We start from the raw sequence: 19,364 nt of genomic DNA, 5'->3' as shown, positions 1-19,364 counted from the left end.
ATAGTATCAGAACCAGACCCTCCTCAGTGATTGATGAGGCTTGTCTTTTTTTTTAATCTGCAAAGAGAAAAACTGAACAAGAGTAAATAGTTATTTAGCTCTCTAATTGCCAAGTGTAGACTAAACCTAAAGTGGTTTTATATACTAAATAATACATATTGATAGATATGCCATTTCTTAGGTTATAATTAAATGGCTTAAAAATAAAATATGATATTTTAAGTCTATAGGTTAATGGACTTTTTTTTTTTCTTTTCAAGACAGGGTTTCACTATGCAGTGCAGGCTGCCTCCTTGAGCTCACTCTGTAGCACATACTGGTCTTGAACTTGTAACGATCCTCCTGCCTCAGCCTCCCAAGTGCTGGGATTGCCAGCATGCGCCACTATCTCCAGCTGGTTAACTGACTTTTTACACATTATCTTTCTTTTCTTTTTTGGTACTGGCAATGGAACCTTGTGCCTCATATAAACTACACATTTGCTCTTCCACTGAAGTACACCCCTAGCCCTTAATTTGACTTTTAAATGATTAAAATGTCAGAGATCCTGCTTCTAATATTAATTAACATCTTTCTTAACATGCATTTCTTCGATGTCATTTTTTTTAGTATAATTGAATTATTAACCTATAAAAGATTTTCCTCTTCATTTTCTAATGAAATTGAATTATTCAGAAGTGTTTGACACTTTCAGTCTTCTAACAGAATGGCTTGAGTGTTGTAATAACATATCTAGGCCGTTGAGGGTTGCCGCTGACCAGTTTGTTAAATTATTTGTGTCTTATCTCTTCTCATTACCAACAAATTGACCTAGTGTGTGACTGGAAAGTGCTGAAAGTGCTCCTCCTACGGACTCTAGTCCGCTACAGAAGGCTGTTTCTTGTTTCCCTTTGTGTCTGCTGTGGGCAGGTGCACCCAGGACTAGCAGACAGTCCTACCCGTATTTTGGGTCAGTGTAGCGCACGGAATGTCTAGAGTGATGAAATGCTAAACTTGAAAAGTGAGTTCATGTTAAATACATGGGGAAGGTTTAACTTAGGAATTGCCCAGTGGTGTGTCACAGCAGTTTTCTGTCATGGTGGTGACCTTGGAGTCAGAACCAAACTCTACCATTACCTGGCAGTGCAAACTCCCTCATTCCCATTTCCTACTCAAAGGGAATGCAGGTGTTTAAAGATCCTTGGGTGTTGGATCAGGGCATCTAGTGCTTGCAAGCAGAGTACTTTTTAAAAATTTTTTTTATTTTTATTTTTATTTTTTTTATCGGTACCAGGGATCGAACTCACACTGCCTGCTTGCAAGGCAGGAGCTTAATCCCCAGCCCACAAGCAGAGTACTTTGCCCAGGGCCCCAACAAGTGCTCATTTACCATGAGCCCCTGCTGTTGCCACTTGTGTCGTTATTGGTGTCATCAGGTTTGAAGGGGTTGCTTATTGGCAGAATGTGATGTTCTTGTGGTCCAGCTTAATTACAGACTGTGAGAGCAAAATAAAATGAGTAGGCAATAAAATTATGGAATAAATTAGAATTGGTTATATTTTTGCTCTTGGGTTGGTTGAGACTTGGGTGTTGTCAAAGGAAGCAGTTAGGTGAGTGCTGTACCATCTAGTGATGAAGTTTGAATAAATCCCCAGATCCTGAGACAACTCAATACTCTCTTGACTTTTTTGCTCCATATTTTTAATTTAATCTCCTTCCCCTTTTCATCCTGAACTCAATATAACATAGTTCAACTTAACACTGGGGAAAAACCCCCTTTATTTTATAATAGGTTTTCCTAGTTACCTTTCTTTCATTGCTGGGACAAAATACCCGACACCCGAAGGAAGGAAAGGTTTATTTAGCTCTCTGTTTGTGGAGGTTTCAGTTCATGATCAGCTGTCTCCAAGGCAGGGTGACATCGTACAGGGCAATACTTCCAAGGCAGTGGCCAGCTAAAGCAGCAAGAGCAAAAGGAGCGGGGAGGAAACAAGCCTCTTTTCCTCCTTTATATCCTAAGCAGGCTACAGAGCAGGTGTAGCCCTGGCACCACCTCTGTGCCCTCCTCTCACAGGATGAGGGTGTTTACAAAGTAAGGATCCTGGTTCCTTGCTGAGTCTCCAAGTTAAATTTTCTGAACTTCTCGAGTTGACCCAATGTATCAACCATAACAGAGGAATACTTCATCATATCTAGCTTTACTGGCATGTTCTTAAAGGATAATTTGTTGTTGAAACCCTTTGATAACTTTTTTGTTCATATAGTAGCTCTTCCTTATCTGCAGGGCATACAGTCCAAGACCTTTGATGGGTGCTAAAACTGGGTAGTACATATTGTTTTTCTATACATACGTATCTATGATAAAGTTTAACTTACAAATCAGGTACAGCAAGAGTATAAAAATAACTAGTAAATTATAATAGTATACTGTAATAAAAGTTTATATATATGTTTTTCCTGTGTCTCAGAGTGTCTTAAATACTGCATTCGCCCATGACTTTTCATTCCTTATTAAGTTGAAAATTTATACCTTTTCACTTGGATTTCTTTCTGACTATTTAACATATCTGAATGGCCAGCCTCACTGTTCTTGTGCTTTGGGGCCATTATTTAAGTAAAAAAAGAGATTATTTAAGTATAGGTGCTGCATGTTAACCAGGAGAGCTACTAAGTGACTAGTAGGTGGTAGTACATATAGCAAGAAATAGAAGAAGATGGTGTCATTGGAGATATATATTTGATAGGAGATACACTGATTCCACAGCTGTCAGTCTGCCTCCATGCTATATATCACTGACCAGGATAATAATAAGTTGTTGTCATGTAGCTCTTGAAGATTTAGTGGTTAAGGGGAAGCTGAAACACTGGAGTCAGGAATTGTGGGTTGTAACAAGCAAGACATGTGATGGGCACAGAACTTACTTTTCAGCTGGCCACTGCTTTTTATTCTCTGGACTTTTTCTGTCTTCTGCCAGAAGGAAATGTTTATCTTAAAATTTAAAAAATATTTAGATAAATAATGAGAATTTCATCCTGCTTCTCCATAGATTGGCCTAATTATTAAATTTTTATCACTAATATCCAGGTTTGCAGAGAATCACAGAGGTTTTTGTAGTGGTATTGAACTTGTCTACAAAGGAAAACATTGTATCACAACTCTACAAATGTATAAACTTTTAAAATATTCCATTGAGGCCAACAAAATAGAGGCTAAAGCTTGTCTGTTTGCATAGAGTTTTCTTAGGAGAGTGTTCTGTGACTGTGAGTTGGGTAGTAGTTATAAGATTCCATTACTTTTTGGATTTGGAGGAATATGATTTTGTATTTGAAGCTACAATTCTTGTTTTATCCTCCAAAACCATTCGCAACCCAAATCAAGGAAGTAGCTATGTATTTTAGTTAATTAGTGTTTAATGTTATTTTAATTAACATCATGTCTTAGCTGAGGTGATAATGTTCTGTATTTTGCTGAAAGGGAGCTAGCATTCAAACTTGAATAGTGTTTGGCTTTTAAAAAATTCTTGTTAAATCATAGTTTTGATTGTACAATACTAATCTTCATTTAATGTACAAAATAAATTAGATGGGAATTTCTTATAACACTAAAACATTTCAAAGTAAATACTAACAAAACTATAAAGCTAGTATTTTAAAGCATGTTTCTTTCTTTCCTTCTTTCTTTCTGAGGCAGGCTCTTGCTTTATAATGCAAGCTGGCCTTGAACTTGTGATCTTCCTGTCTCAGCCTTTCAATTGCTGGGATTACAGGTGTGCATCATCATGCCTGGCTGTTTTCTTTTTGAACAAGGAACTTACTTTTAACTGCCAATCCATTATTTGACCCAACCACCTTAAAAGTATACTCCAGTATACACAATCCCTCCCAAATTCAATGAAACCTTTTAACTATGTATTAATATTCCCTTCTCATACTGAGCCATATTATTAAGGATCCAGGCAGTATGTGTGTCCTCAAGATGTTAAGGTCACCTGCTGTGTCATGTGCTTTTTGAGTTTGGCGTGCCAGTGTTGCCATGAGCTCAAAGATATTTCACTTTTCCTACTTTCCTTTTTACCAGTTTTAAAGTTTTCTTGAAGGTACAGAATTCTGTAGCATCATTTGACCTTCACATCTCATTGATGTGCTTCAGAAGCACACATGCAAATTGGGTGATGAAGTCTTTTGTCTTTGGTGGATGACCTGAAATATGTTAGACCTATTGATCACCATAACTTTTTTTTTTTGGTTCCGGGGATCGAACTCATGACCTCATGTTTGCGAAATCAGGCACTTCGGTCCCTGAGCTAAACCCCCGCCCCACAATAACTTATCAAGGGTACAGAAACCCACTAACAGTGTTTTAAAGTGAATTTTATATTTCCAAAATCCATCTGCAGTTTAGACGAGAAAAGAAGAACTAAAACCTCATTCTTCCAGGATGAGAAGAGGCTGTGTTCCCATTCACAGACAGAGAGTAGGGCTGTCTTTCATTTAGGAAGCTGAGTGTGTAGCAGGGAAGCATAGGCAGTGCTCATCCTGAGCACAGATCTCACTTGTCATTCACAAGCTGTGGACTCACAGGGATGCTGTCTGCACTTTCTCTATCTTCTTTTGTAAAATGGAAATACCAATGTAGCTGTGATTCTTTGGTATAACAAACTCATAAAACATGTTTGGTTATATACAGAATCCACCAAAAAATATATACACACTTTAGAAAAACTTGTATATGTATTTTAATGCTAACTTTATTGATACATCAAGAGATTAATACAGATTACCTTTGGCCTCTACAATTACAAGAGGTGTTCAAACTGGTGATCATCAGCTTTGAGACATTTATTAGTATGTTAAACTGCTGCTTTGGGTAACTGTGGTCACTGAGATTGCTGCACATGCATTTTCAACAAGTTCTCTAAGGGCCAGCAGTGTGGTGGATTTTCTGTGATATGTGACATCCTGTAGTTCCCCCATATGAGGGTAACACCATCTGTTGAAAAAAATTATTATTTTTCTATTTTATTTTATTTTTTAAATCCATTTGATTTCAAGGAAAGAAAAAGAAGTGGATCAACAAGTTTCAAAACATGTCAATCAGGGGGCAACACTGGTATATACCTTGTACATTGTCATCCCCAAATTATTCACCATATACTGTTTTTCTTGAAGTGTCTATACATTTTTTGGGTAGACCGTGTGTGTGCATATGCATGGTCACGTACATGGTCACAGACACACATATATTTGCACACAAACCAATTACTCCCTGCCTAATGGAAGCACAAGGTAGATGTGGAGTAGCTTAGCAAAATTATTTGGCAAAGCTTTTGTGTGCCTATGTAGATGCCCTCCTCAAGGCATAGCCATGTGATCCCTGTTTAGCCCAGGAAAGGGGTCGTAATTCTTCTGTGCCAAGTGCAGAGAGGATGGAGAGACACTGTCTTTCACTGTCAACCCTGATTTAAATACTTAGGCAAGATTTTAAAATTCTAATTTTAACTATTTAGGAAGATGGAATTTGTTTATGTAAACAATTCAGCAAATTTGTATTGCCTGATATTGCCAGGGAATGACTGATCTGCCTCATGTATATGTAAATTAAATTCATTGAATTGAAAACTTATAAAAATGTTAGGAGGTGGGATCAATTGACTTGATAATTTTAAGATTTGTAAAATGCTTTTGTGATTCGACCATGTCAGTTTGTCCAGAACTCCTAAAATATACTTAAAATGGCTCTTTAGAGTGTTAGCGCCCTTACATGATTTAGCAGGTCTTGCTATTACTTGATTTTGACTATACTTAACGTCAGTTTACATCATGTTACAGGAAACAAAACTTATGTATACCAAAATACTGAAATTTTAGCTGCTAAGGCTATCCTCTGTCAAAAACATATGAAGAGTCTATTGTTGTTTGGCTACAGATCCTTCAAGCCATCATAAATGTCTGATTTCCATTTATCTGCTGCTGATCATACCATGCCTTCAGAGCCTTTGAGATGACGATGACTGTCTGCCAGATGAGTGATTCATTTCTATTTGTGAACAAGGAAGTATACTTCTGGTGCTGGTTTTTGAGTGTTCTTTAACAGACTTTTGATAACACCCATTTAACTTATTTCCATTTTTGCCTATAGTTTCTCTGTAATTCAACCTCACACTTTTTCTTAGTCATCTTGACTTCAGTGCCTATTTTAAATTACATATAATATAACCCATTGGCTGTCGATTTTAAAAACTGGGCATAGAAATAAGTAAATAAAAATATATAGATCTTCCATAGGAGACTAAATAAACTCAGTGATCAGGTAATAAAGCACGCTCTTAAACAGTTATTTTATAGTTATTTCATAAATGATATATTCTTATCATTTCTGTGTTGGCTGTGGCAAGTGGTGGCTAAACGTAATTGTTAGCTTAACTGGAAAAGGTCATGGGTTAGGCAGACACTGTGCTCGCCATGGGTTGCTCCGCTCGCAGTCACCATGGAATGTGCTGTTGGGAGATGGGGCTCAGCTGGAGGGGTCACCACGGCTGCCTTTGAAGGTTCTGTCTCTCGCTGCCCCTGTTCCCAGCCCAGCTTCTATGAAGCCTCTATGAAGTAGTCAGCTTTCCTCCCTGCATCCTTCTGCCTTCGAGTCAGCCTCTCAAGCTGTGAGCTGCAGTAACTCTCTCCCTCCTGTACAGTGTGTGTGCTGGGTATTTTGTATTAGCCACGAGAAAGCTACTGCAGTTGTACCTTGTGACTTGAAAAGCTGTCGAATCTGGAACTCTGACAGGAAGTTTGATGCTGGCATGCATTACTTGTTTGCATGCTAGAAGTTGTTGGTGTCACTTGCCTGGAGTTGCTGCCTTTTTCAGCCAAAGCAATTTATTTGGTATTCACTGAGCTTGGTACTCAGCACACCTCCTGGCATCAACTGGTATTATTAAATCGGTAGTTTTTCAAGTTACTCTGCATTTCCCAGGAAACATTGCTGGGTTTTGTGCAGTATGAGTTTATTCATTTATCATAATTTGTGAAGCATTCATTTGTGTAAGATAACTTCCCAGGTGTTAGATGTACAGTCGTGAGCAAGACAGACAGAATGTCCTCCATCATGGACCTGATACATAGTGGTTAATGTGAATTCACTAGAAAATTTTAAAAACAAATTTTACTTTAAGAGCAGTTTTAAGTTTACGCCAAACCGAGTGGAAAGTGCAGGGGATTCTCATGTACCTTCTCTCCTCAAGAAGCTTATGTTTATGTGACGTGACCTATTTCTCATAGTATAGTTGGTTGGGTGGAGTAAAATCCTGCACTTTCCCTTTATGAATCCTTGGCAGTGATGTTGGCGCATATAAAATCAGATTGAATTGGAAATCAGGGCCATTGCTGAAGAAGCAAAGTTTTAAAACCTGGTTTTAAAGTAATGTGTGGAGAGCAAGGGGGGTGATGGATACTTTTCCGAGTTGACTGTAGGGTTGGCTATGAACAGCTTCCTGCCTCTGAAACCCCAGCTTCCCTGGCAGGTCTGAACATCTGGCTTTCTTTAGTGGGAGATATAATTATGAAGATAAAGGATAGGATACAAATTTGGGCTTTCTGAGGGGCAGGGAACTGTCGATATTGAGGAGAGCAATACTGTTGCTCTAGGGAGATTATTTTGGCTGATATTGAGGATGAAAAGCTCGGGGATGTATTAGGGGACACATGATTTAGCCTGTTTTATGATGAAGTGTGTGGTGATGGGCTGTTATAACTCCACTGACTTAAGACAGTGAAAATGTAAGTCTTTGTTTCTTCTTCAGTCTGTGTAGCATGATTTTTAGTGAAATTTTTATACTTATCTGGGGTAGAATGAGACACAGCCAACCAAAAGACATGTAGTGATTGCTTCCTAAAGCCAAATTTGTGCTGCAGTTATTTCCTGCTTACCTTTTTGTCTTTTTGTAATGAAACAATGATAGTAGATGGCATGCCTTAAATTTTTAAAAATTTAATGTTCTTGGTTAGTAAAATTTTGGCATTCATACATAGGGCAGAAAGAGGTGTGTGTGTGTGTGTGTGTGTGTGTGTGTGTATGTTTTTTTTTTTTTTTTTGCGGTAGCAGGGATCGAACTCATGACCTCATGCTTGCCAGGCAGGCGCTTATGCCACTGAGCTAAATCCCCAGCCCCTTGTATGTGTATCTTAATACACATATACCTTTTTTTTTTTTTTTATTACACATATACCTTTAAATTTATTTGTTCAGTGCTGGGACTTGAACCCAGTGCTTTATTCTAAGCAATTGCTTTGTCAATGAAATATACCCTCATGTCCAAATGTTTCATTTTTAGATCTTCTGATGATTAACATTACAAAGTCCGGGAACCTTTGTCGTAGTTTAAATCTTCAGTGTAAAATTGTCTGTATTAGACGGTTACTTCTTTGCTATGTCTTAGGGTAGGCGTCTCTCCACGTGTAAGATTTATGCCCAGTACGGTGTAAAGTGCAGTTCTTTCTCTGGCCAAAGACTTAAATTGACCTTTTATCCTCCCCATCAGACATGGGGTACCTCAGTTACACACCTTGAGTTAGGAGGAAGTGCATGAAAAGCCTTTCTCTGTATCAAGGCTGCTGTTTAGATATTTTATTAGTCCTGCTGCTGGTTATTTTAATTAGTAGTATGTTTTATTTGCATCCCGAGGCTGTTCAAGCAGAGATTGTAATTCAGATAAAATAATATCTGATGTTTGGAACACCCACACTTGCACCTGGGCATTTAGTTTTAAGGCGCTCGTTGGCAGAGAAACTAGAAGCGGGAGATGATTATGTGAACGTGCTAATGGGATTCATTGTGCTGGTTCCGTAGATGGATGGTGCGCCCTGATCCAACGCAGCCTCCCCTCTTCGAGCTGTATAGTTTCCGAGTTGGTAGCATTCTTTAGTCATAAGTAGTGATTCTTTTTTTAAGGTGAATACTGTCTCCATTAGAAGACTGATGTTTCTCATTGTATATTTGCTTGTCATAGTGTTCCCAGAATTCTGTGATACCTCATTGATGGTTTCACTGTGACATGGTTGGGATCATTTTTACAAAGCAAGAGAGTTTACTAGGTGGTTTTGTTATTTCCGTATGCAGATATAAAGTGAAAGGGGCTGCTCTTTGAAATTCTGACAATGAAACTGTGACCTTCACATCTTCTAATTTTTTTTTCTTTTCAACTTAGGTTTGTGTTTTTTTTTTTTTTTTTTTTTTTTTGTCTTTTTCCTTTTTATCGGTACCGGGGATCGAACTCACGACCGCCTGCTTGCAAGGCAGGTGCTTATGCCGCTGAGCTAAATCTCCAGCCCCAGGTTTGTTTTTCTTTGTGAGTGAACACATGCGTTTCTTTCACTAGCACATCAAAGTAATGGGTTTCATTTTCAGAGTAAAGTTTTATTGATTTTAGACAACTTTGCTATTTTTCCTTTTCCCTTTTCATTAGTGCAGTTTTTAGAGTCTGCCAGAGATGAAGCAACACTGTAATGTAAGAGGTACATACACGCTTCTGTTTCTTTTTTCCATCACGTTTAAACACAGCAGTTGTAAAATGCCATAGAAGTCTACAGCTGAAAAAATGTGGAGATTTTCCCCCTTTCATATAGAGCTTATGTTACACTAAGTTAGTGAATGCTGTCTGAATAGCATTCTTGAGGAAAGGAAATATACCAGATGGGACGCCAACTAATAATTTTGTTACAGGTATATTATTTTAAAAATAAGAGATACTGTCCCCTTTTGAAAAAAATTTATGATAAATGGTTTTACATTCCTTTGCTTAAATATAATACAAGAATTAAAGGTCTCAGAAATTCAGCAATTTAGGAAATAAGGTAAAGATCTCTATCACCTTATTTATCAACCAACACTCCACGCATCTTTTGTTTTTCTGAGTCCCTTGGATATGGGCCTTTGCTGTGGTTTGAGTGTCCTTCGTGGTTCCTGTGGGGGAGCTTCACCCCCATGCAATGCAGGTGAGAGGAGGGGCTGCCAACAGGTGACCATCCTTCCCCTTGAATGAACTGATGTGAACATGGGACTGGGCAGTTACCACAGCACTGGGTTCCGGAGAAAAGCAGGTTTAATCTCTTGCGCTTGTGCTGCTTCCTCTTCCATCTTGTAGGGATGCAGTATGGTCTTCCATCGCTGTTACTGTGCCAAGACGCTTGAATTTCCTTTAGAAATGTTGTGGCACTTTTTAAAAAATATTCTTGATTTTCTTTCATTTTTTTTTGAAGTAGCTATAATGAAGAGTCATAAAATTGAGATTAAGAATATATGGGATTACAAATCAAATATAACCATGAGAATGACCTTATAATGCTTCTTTTGTATATTAATACATTTTTAGTAGTAATCATTTTTAGATTAACAGAGGACTTTCAGAAAAGTTTATCTTCTAGGTTAGGTGTGTCTGCTGCCTTTTTGTTCCTAATTGCGCATGTGTGAAACTGTATGCCTCAGTGTCCTCAGAGCAGTCCCTTTGCTTGTCCTGTTTGGTGTTGCCCAGAGTGGCAGCTGCTGCCTGGCTCAGCTTAACCGCTACAGCCCAAAAAGTTTTCTTCATCTCTGGTAGACGGGCCAGACCTCATGCCAAAAACGACTTCTCAGACTCCATCAGTTGGACTAAAATTTCATGCTGTGTTTACAAAGATACTGTGATCTTAATGTGCTTGTTTTTCTCTTTTCTCATCTGCTGGGGATTTGTGTTCTGATCATTACACCGAGGTGGGGTTTCTGCGGTGGGTGTTTTATTGGTGCTGGCTACAGTGTGTCCTGACGGGTGTCGTGACTTCACAGTTGGTGTGTGCCAGTTGTGTGCTGGCTCCTGACTGATCTGTGATTGACATGTGTGTCAACTTGTGAGCGTGCCCGTAGAGTCCCATTGTGAGAGCATGGCTGGTCTTCCTCAGGGGCGTGGCAGAGCTGATAAAGCTGTGTCTGACTTAATTACCCTTCCCAGGCTGAGAAAAGCAGGGGCTGTAAGAATCTGACTCGCTCAGTTATTTCATGTAGCCTTATGTTAATGGCGGGGAATAAAGCAGTTGGAAATAATTGTCAGCATATTCCAGCTTTCTGGGAAACTTAAAACCACAGTGCCTATAACCTAAAAGGTACTTGTGTAGAGATTTATCATGTTCAGCGAGTAGTGATTCAGTTTTATTTACAGCAAAGGTACTTTTCTGAGAATTTTAATTTTTTTATTTTCATTTTCCTAAGTGTTTGACTTCATATATTAGAATATACTTAGTGGACTTTAGTTTCTCCTTCACACTGCCCTCCTTCCTTATTAAAATGAAATCTAAGCCAAACCCCTCAAGGTTGAGTCTTTTGTAATTGCCAGTGAAGATCCTGTACTCAATTAGCTTCATTCACAGCATAATCTGGTAGTGTCCAATCAAAGCCCTGAACCTGTAAACTACTGTGTTAATTATATCACCTGTTTAGCAAAGCCCTCCTTTTCAGATGTTTCTGTGTGCCTTCTCCTCCACCAAAGAAGGTTAGCCAAGTATCTGATGGCATCGTTACAACATCAGAATATTCAAGTTCAGCTAGTTCATAGCAAACATTAAAAAAGTGGTTTTCAGTGTTTGTTTTGTGGTTACCATAACTCCATTATTGTTACCCACAGGCCAATGCCTGTGACAAAATTGAAAATCCACCAAGTGTTGAATTTGTAGCAAGTGTTGACTCTATAGTACTTGCAACAAATTCCCCTTGAAATTTGCTGTTTTCTTTCCAGTAATCTCTCCTGAATGTTTTTCCTAAGCATTTCACCCTTTGTATGCAGCTATATTTTTAAAAATTCATAATGCTTCAGTATAGTTCACAGTGAATGCCAGATTTGTCTTATCTACGTAGTTCTCGATTTCCTGTGCTTCAGAAGCAGGAAGAAAAGTCTGCTGGAAAGAGTGGACCAGAACATTTGACTTGTCCTTTTTAAAAACCACACAAATATTGTGAGTAGAGCCTAACTCAGCCCTGGGACTCTTCTCTTTAAGTGTGTAATTAGGACCACATTGGTGCCTGGTGCAGCTGGTAGTCCCTTGCTGTGGCCTTTTTCTGCTGTGACCCTTGACCCCTGTGACCTTTCCTGGGGTTAGTCCGAGTCCTTTTTCATTGTGTTGGTGCTGAAGTAGCTCATGTGGAGTTGATTATTTCTTTGCTCATTTGGCCTTTCTGGTGCCATAACTCCAAGTCACTTCCATTTTCTCTGTCTGTTTTTGGCCGTCTGGAGTGAAAGGAAAGGCTTTTGCAGGCAGCGGGATCCTTTGTATGCTTGGCTGACTGCACTGAGAAGGGGGAAGTGTTGTGTAGTCTGTGGTGCCATTCCTTTAAGAGGCTGATCTGAACGATGCTGTGGTCATTAATAAGGGCTCATATGATGGGTACCGCCAGCATTTCGAATTGAGAGGCCTCTGGTAACTGTTAGTGGATGTGGGTGTTTGAGACCCCGTTTCTCCTCCTGATATGGTGATGTGGCAAGTCAAAGAATTCATCATTGTTACTTGCACATGACTGCTTTAAGGAGTCTTTAGTTTTTAAAGACCTGCTTCACCCCCTGGAGAATAACGTGCTAACTATTAGTGTACTTGTTGCGGTTAATGACAGCACTTTCCATGCCTCCCTTTTCCTTGCCCCTCCCCCACTCTCTGGTGGAATCACTGGAGGATGTTTGCCAGCTGTGCCTCTCATTCTGGGAGACTCGATTGGGCAGGATGAAGACTGTCCCTGATCAAAGTTCTTAGTAATCACCAAAAAGTGAACAGCTTCAAGCTGAGCCTGGTTACCCCAGACTACAGTGCCTTTCAAAGGTGCATCAGTGTGAAATTTAATGATGTTTCAGAAGTCATGTTTTAAAAGTCTTCAGTGGTTGACAGCATCAATGGAATATCAGTTTCTGTCTTCTCCTTTTTGTTTTTAAATTTTTTTCACTAATACTATGATAGTGTGAGTAATTTTAAGGGGTTCTAAACCTTCAGAATTGGCAATTTTTAGAATTCAGCTGGAGGCTTTCTCCTCCATTTGAGTCAAAAGTTATTCTTGTCTGCTGTTGATTCCCAAATTTCCATCAGTGTTCCCCGCAAGAATCTACTAAGAATCTCAGTTCACTTTCTGTTGCCCTGCCTTGGAGTCTCATTTATACCCATCTGAAACTATGATCTCCATATCTTCAGATAGCTGCTTTCTATTCCCTCCATACTCTGCAAACAGCAACTGGGAAAGACCTTGCTATTTCTAATGCATCTCTTGTTTTGGTAAATGCACATCATGTCACCAGTCCAACTCAGAAGTCTGGACAGCAGCCTCATCAGGGCAGTGGGAAAATAAAGAGATGGATATGTGCGTAGGTTCCAACCTATCAATTCTACCTCTTGCACTTTTTATATATGTCCATGTCTTAAATGTTAAACAACTCTAGGTTTATTTTCTGATATTTCTCTACTGCAGGTCCCCAGTTACCTTTCATGACAGTCTTCAGCCATTTCCCATAATGCAGGGTACAGGTTGGAGCTCGTTGCCTGCAGAAAAGCTTGCACTTTCTGTCAGGATAAAAGCCTAACTCCATAACCTGTCTTATAGTGTTCTTTATGCTCTCCTCTCTCTCCACCTGTGTACTTCTCATGGAGGGCCATCTTCCTGTTGTCACTTTCTTCTCCAGACCATATTCTCTTGCTTTCTCCAGCTCTGATTCTGAAAATTGTTATTCTGCTTGGAATCCTCCCTTTTGTTCCTCTTTGCTTCCTCATCTGATTTCACCTGATCAGTGTTTCCACAGAGAAGTCTTAACCTCCAAGTTAAGGTGGTTAGGTGAAGTAAGGTATTCCCTTTTTCCTGTAGCAACTGCACATGTATTGTTGGCTCACCCAATTCCTCCCTCACCTAACTGCTTTATTCTCTGAAAGCCTTGTTTCCTAAAAATTCTGCCTTTTAGTGAAAGCAGTGTTTGTTGATTTTGGTGGAAATAAATCATGACATGTTCCATCCCAACCTGAGATAGCCAATTTTCACAGAAAGGAAAGAAAGTACATTGGGTGGACAATGAATATAGATTTGTAGAGTGCTATAACAGTACTTTAAAGTCATTTAAAAGTTTGTTCTTAAATAAAACATACTGGGTTGATTATGCTGTCAGAAGAGGGAAGACTTTAGGGTGGCAGCTGGTGAAGGAGGATTTGTGAGGAAGTCCATTGAAAGTGGCTGGATAATCGGGACATGGACTTTTAGGTAGGAAGTCTGTTAAGGTTCTTCAAACTTGCCTTCAAACTGCATGAAAATTAAGTTATAGCAGAGAACAACGTCTTACAGCAAAGTAGATGTTGAGCTTGAGGGAACTTAATGACCCGAGGAAATGGTGGTGCCACTGCAGACAAATGAGTCACAAAAAAGTTACTGTCCTCACAGGGCTTTTGTCTACAAAAGCACCCTGTTTGGCATGCCATTCATACACAGCATGCAACCTGGCCTTTTCTGTATGATGCTTTCCAGCTAAAAATCATTGTGTCCAATCACCTGGCAAGTTCATCTTGGAAACTAACAGCCAAGCACCCCTTTTAAGAGTTTTTTTTCCCAGTTTCTGATTAGCAGTTTGTTACACTGAATAAAAAGAAACTAAGTAACTTTTCAAGAACTAGGAGGGCAAAAAGTTGCTATCAGTAGGGCAATCAAATGCCCAATACACTTTAAAAAAACCCACTGAAGTAGTTGGAATTCAGTCACATACAACTTTGTTTTACTATCAAAGTTTTTTTTTCATTCAGAATATTTAAATAATATAACTAAGAAGCTAACATTTCCTACACAAACTTTAAAAAAAAAAAAACAAAATGAAGGAACGAAACAGTATACTTCCAATCAGTTCATCCCACATATACAACAAAGATAGGGACGGTGTCATTCCATCCCTACGTGAGATCCATGTCTGTGTGGCAGTGGCCCCTCCTGTCACCTGACTGTGAGACCCATGCAGCGGATCTCACGGCTCATCGTCCGTGGGCCCCAGCAGAGCGCAGTGCCTGCCATGTAGTCAGCATGCGTCTGGAATCACTGAATAAAAGCCGAATGCCTGTGGCTTGAACTCTTACCACTTTTACTCTCTCGGACTTACAGCTTTTCTCTTCATTCTGCACTTAGCTTCGGCCCGCTGTTCTGTTGAGCTGCAGTTTCCTTCAGTACAGGAATGACGCCATCCCTATCTTTGTGCTGCTCACAGGCCTCGCCCTGAGTAATTATCTTTTCTTTGGGATGAACTGATTGAAAGGATATATTTTTTTTTAAATTTTGTGTAGGAAATGTTAACTTCTTAGTGATATTACTTAAATAGTCTGAATGGAATGGGGAGTAGGTTTGTTTTTAAAGTATATTGTGTATTTGATTCTCCTACTGAAATTGTATAGAATTAATCTTGATCATACCTAACCAAGTATATTTATAAGTATATTTTAGTTTTTTAGAAGTTGCTATGAAAAACTCATTTGTTTTCATCAGTTGATAAGTAGATGTTTTGAAATGGACAGTTTTGAAAACTGATAAATCTTACTTTGAAAGAAGGAAATTGCCATGTTTCACATAGAATAAGATTCTTTTACGAAGGAAACAAACAGTATTTTTTTCTGTTTTTGAAGAGCTATCCTGATCCTGAAGCTAAGTTTTTTTTTTTTTTTCCCCATAAAAAAATGACAGTTGTTCCTTAAACTTGGAGTAGAGGAGGACAAACTCTGAGAAAGTATGACATACGCCTCTGGGGAGGGAGATAATTCAAAAAGGCAGCCTTGATCGTAGGAGAGCAGAGGCAATGCTTCAAAAACAAAGTCATCAAATCTAAAAGTTCAGGAAGGACTTTTCCCAAAGGGTTATTCTGGCAGCGTGTTGAAGAGGGGTTATAAAAGCAGTAAGTTCACAACCTGAACAATAAGTTAAGCAAACGCTGGGGAAGTATTTCCTTTCTCACTCTAAGATGAGGCATACCTTCAGCCTCCCTTCTCTGACAGAAATGCTGCTAAGCTTGGATGGCATATAAAGTGCGGTTTGTTATCCTGACAAATTGCCTTCTATGTAGATCGGAGGGGAGAGCTTAAAGTTCCAACTTAGGAAATACCAGCTCTTATTTGTGACCTCAAGATTCAGAGAGAGCAGCACTCTGCCAGAAGCAATTGAGGGAACACTCCAAAGATTTCTATGGCAAGGAAGAAAGAGATGTCTTCATTAATGGGGCACAACACTGTGCTCTTTTTTTCTTTTTTTTCCTTAACTTTACAGTCTTTTTTTCCTGGAGTGACTGCTACTGGGGCTTCCCTGAGAACAGAGTAACGAGAGAATATTTCCTCAGAACTGTAGTGGAAAAGACGGACAGATGGTGGCCATGGACTTCATCTGGAGATAGGAAGGAAGTGGAAGGGCTGTCCTGGGGTTAGTCGGTTCATCCTGAGACCAGTGAGTTAGTTAAGCCTTAACTGTTAGGTTATTCACGTACCCATTTGAACCCAGTTTAAAATTCTACCCCCCTAGATTTACTTTAGTACCTCCCTGAGTTTGGGGACTAGAAGTATGTATGTTACGTGGAGAAGAAGAGAAACGGGTGTAAGAATAAGGGCTCCAACCGAATGGTACTCTTTGAATGCCAGCGTATCTTCATATAAAAAATCAGAAATGTTTGCGTACAAATGTATTTTTAGAGAAGTAAATATTACAAATTAAAGCCACTATGCTGTTATCCCACTTTATAAATAATTTTGGGGAAAGCATAGGTTTTCTGTCTGGTATATTTTGTTAGTGGAAGGTCAGATATGGATCAGATTTGGTAAATGTAGCCTGCACTCGCCGTGCCTTTCATTCTTATGCAGTTAGTTTCATGTAAGTTTAGGATATTGGTAAAATAAATTCTTAATAGATTAGACAGTAAATGTTGCTTTGTGCCTTATCAAGCATCTGAATAGTTCAAAGCGTAGGTGTTTAATTCCACTGTTTGCTTACTGTTGTATAAGCACCAATACAACATACTGTTGTTGGGAGGAATCACCATCATGTGCTTGTTGGGCACAGGTGTCATCATCTTAGAAAATAGTTTAATGATGTATCAAGAGTCTTAAAAATGTTTGTATTCTTTGACCCAGTAAATTCCACTTCTAAAAACCTGAGAGTATAATTAGGTGTGGCTAAGGACTTATGGACAGTGATCTTAATGGCAGCATCATCTGTAATGGCAAACATACATGTTACAAAGTAGTCTAAGGAAAAAAGGGAATGGTTAAGTAGATTAAAATACATCCATCCAAGAATCTGAGTTTCTACAGCTGTTGCAAATAATGGCTATAAGTCTACAGCCTTCCACCACTGAATGCGCCTGATCTAGGCTGATCTCAGAAGCTAAGCAGCCTCTGTCCTGGTTTGTACTTGGATGGCAATGAAGGATCATGAGGTAACAAATGATTAAAAGGATTTAAAACTATTACATGTTACGCTATCAGTTGTATAAATACATACATGCATGATAAGGATTAGAAAGAAAAAAGATTATCTTTTGTGTTATCTATATGTTTGTGTTACTTTGTTTTTTATACATTTATCTCCCACACATTCTATACGAAATTGTGTAAGTTTTTTTTTTTTTTTTTTTTTTTTTTGGTGAATGGATAGTTTTAGAAACTTTCTATTAACAAGTTTCTACTTTAAAAATATTCATTGTAAAATATATGGGAAAAAATCTTGAATATTTTGTTGAAAATAATATGATGGGAACAGCACTGTGTGTTTTTAAGAAGTTCCAAGTGAGAGAAACGCTGAGTTTTTAAAAATGACGATATGACTTCAATCCAGATTCTGTTCTGATATGACTTGCATCAGAATTCGGTTTTTATTGAGAATATTTGAATTCCACATATTCTCCAACAGAGGTCAAACAGCTTTTGGCAAAGAGTGTGCCGATGTGCAGTGCTATGGCCTGGTGAGCTCTTCCCCTGGGCCTTTTCTCTGCTGGTGCTATTTCCAGATAGGGTGAGAGAAGGCGGGGAGAGCACCTGTGCTGAGGAATCCAGGGCAGTTGTCTCTTGACAATAAACTTTTACAAATGAGAGAGCCAATGTGCATGTTCAGTCCACTGTCCTGTGTGCAGAATGACAAGAGCCTTATTTAAATGAGGTAAACTTGGCTAAGCAAAATTAATTGTTCATGTGCCAGAGCAGCGCAGCGGAAATTATATATAACATGTATTTGGCTTTATAATAACTTACTAGTCAAGTAGCAGTGGCACTGATCTCATGAAGCAGTATTTTTTTAAAATTTTATTTAAGGAGAAAAAAAAAGCAGAAAAAGGGTACAAGTTATACAGAATTTCAGAAAAAAATAAACAATAGGAAGTCACTAGTTAATGGATTACATATTTTCATCTTAGAAATATTTGTTCAAGTTACAAAATTAAAGCATATAAAGTGGACATTCAAACAGTGAGACTGCTAACAGTTCTATTCAGTGATCCAACAGAACTCAGTAATATCATTGTCTATCTTATACACTTAAATATACATGCAGTTATATCATTTAGAGCACTTTCTTTTCCTCTCTTTTGTACAATGACTATTACACATTTTGGGTTTTATTACTCCCACAGTTCTTATTACTTTTTTTGGAAGAGAGTAAAACCAAATGTGACATAACAGAACAGAGTCAGTCAAAGCAAAAGGGTGGACATAATAGATAATGTAAAAACATAATACAAGGTGATCAACAATGGTTACCATAATGCCTCCCACTATCTCAAATAGAATTGCCTATATCATCAGTTCTAATAAAATTGAACAAAACAGTAAAGAATGAAACCAACAAAACCAAAACATTGGAGACATTACAGGTCTTCAAAAGTAGATAATAGTCAACAAGAAAGGGTGTCATAATGAATCTCACTATCTTCACAGATGTTGCCTAAACTTTCGAACCTGATACTATCAAGCAAAGCAGAATAGAGGAACATCAGTCAAAACAAGATGGTGAGAGCAATACAGGGCTTCAAATCAAGTCAATAGAAAATCAAAGTGGGTTACTATAATATATTCTGGTATTTTTAAATTTATTTTTCCCTTAAAAGGATAAAAATAAAAAAGTAAATAATAAAATGGAGATTGAGATAAAAGAGGGCATAACAACAAAACAGCGCAGATCAAAACATAACCGTTTAAGCAAAATAGTGTTTCACCACAAGATAATCCCGACATAAAAGTAGTTACCATATTGTCTCTTTCCTTGAAATCTTTGAGTATAACTTCGTATACTGTAGCATCATATATATCAAAACAATGTAAAACCATTCAAGAAAATGCCAGTATTACAGGGTATTTAAAATCAACTAACAGAAAATGAACAATGCTTTCTGTATAAT

At 38.4% G+C, this 19,364-nt stretch overlaps 1 protein-coding gene across 8 annotated transcripts in view; it reads left to right on the top strand.

Moving 5' to 3' along the window:
- Positions 1 to 19,364, top strand: part of Cdon (cell adhesion associated, oncogene regulated) — a 93,128-nt gene that overhangs the window by 12,319 nt on the left and 61,445 nt on the right. Inside the window, exon 1 of one of the 8 annotated variants that reach the window (XM_063256028.1) lies at positions 17,698 to 18,975. The exons of the other annotated variants lie outside the window; for them this stretch is intronic. The gene's annotated coding sequence lies outside the window, so the exon portion shown is untranslated. Of the gene's footprint in view, positions 1 to 17,697; positions 18,976 to 19,364 lie in introns of those variants that run through there. 8 annotated transcript variants of the gene reach the window in all.

The sequence above is a fragment of the Cavia porcellus genome, unplaced genomic scaffold (genome assembly GCF_034190915.1).
Source record: "Cavia porcellus strain 051 isolate PalLab524CR breed Dunkin Hartley unplaced genomic scaffold, mCavPor4.1 scaffold_9, whole genome shotgun sequence".
Classification (NCBI taxonomy): Eukaryota; Metazoa; Chordata; class Mammalia; order Rodentia; family Caviidae; genus Cavia; species Cavia porcellus.
This window is presented reverse-complemented; position numbering and strand designations above follow the sequence as displayed.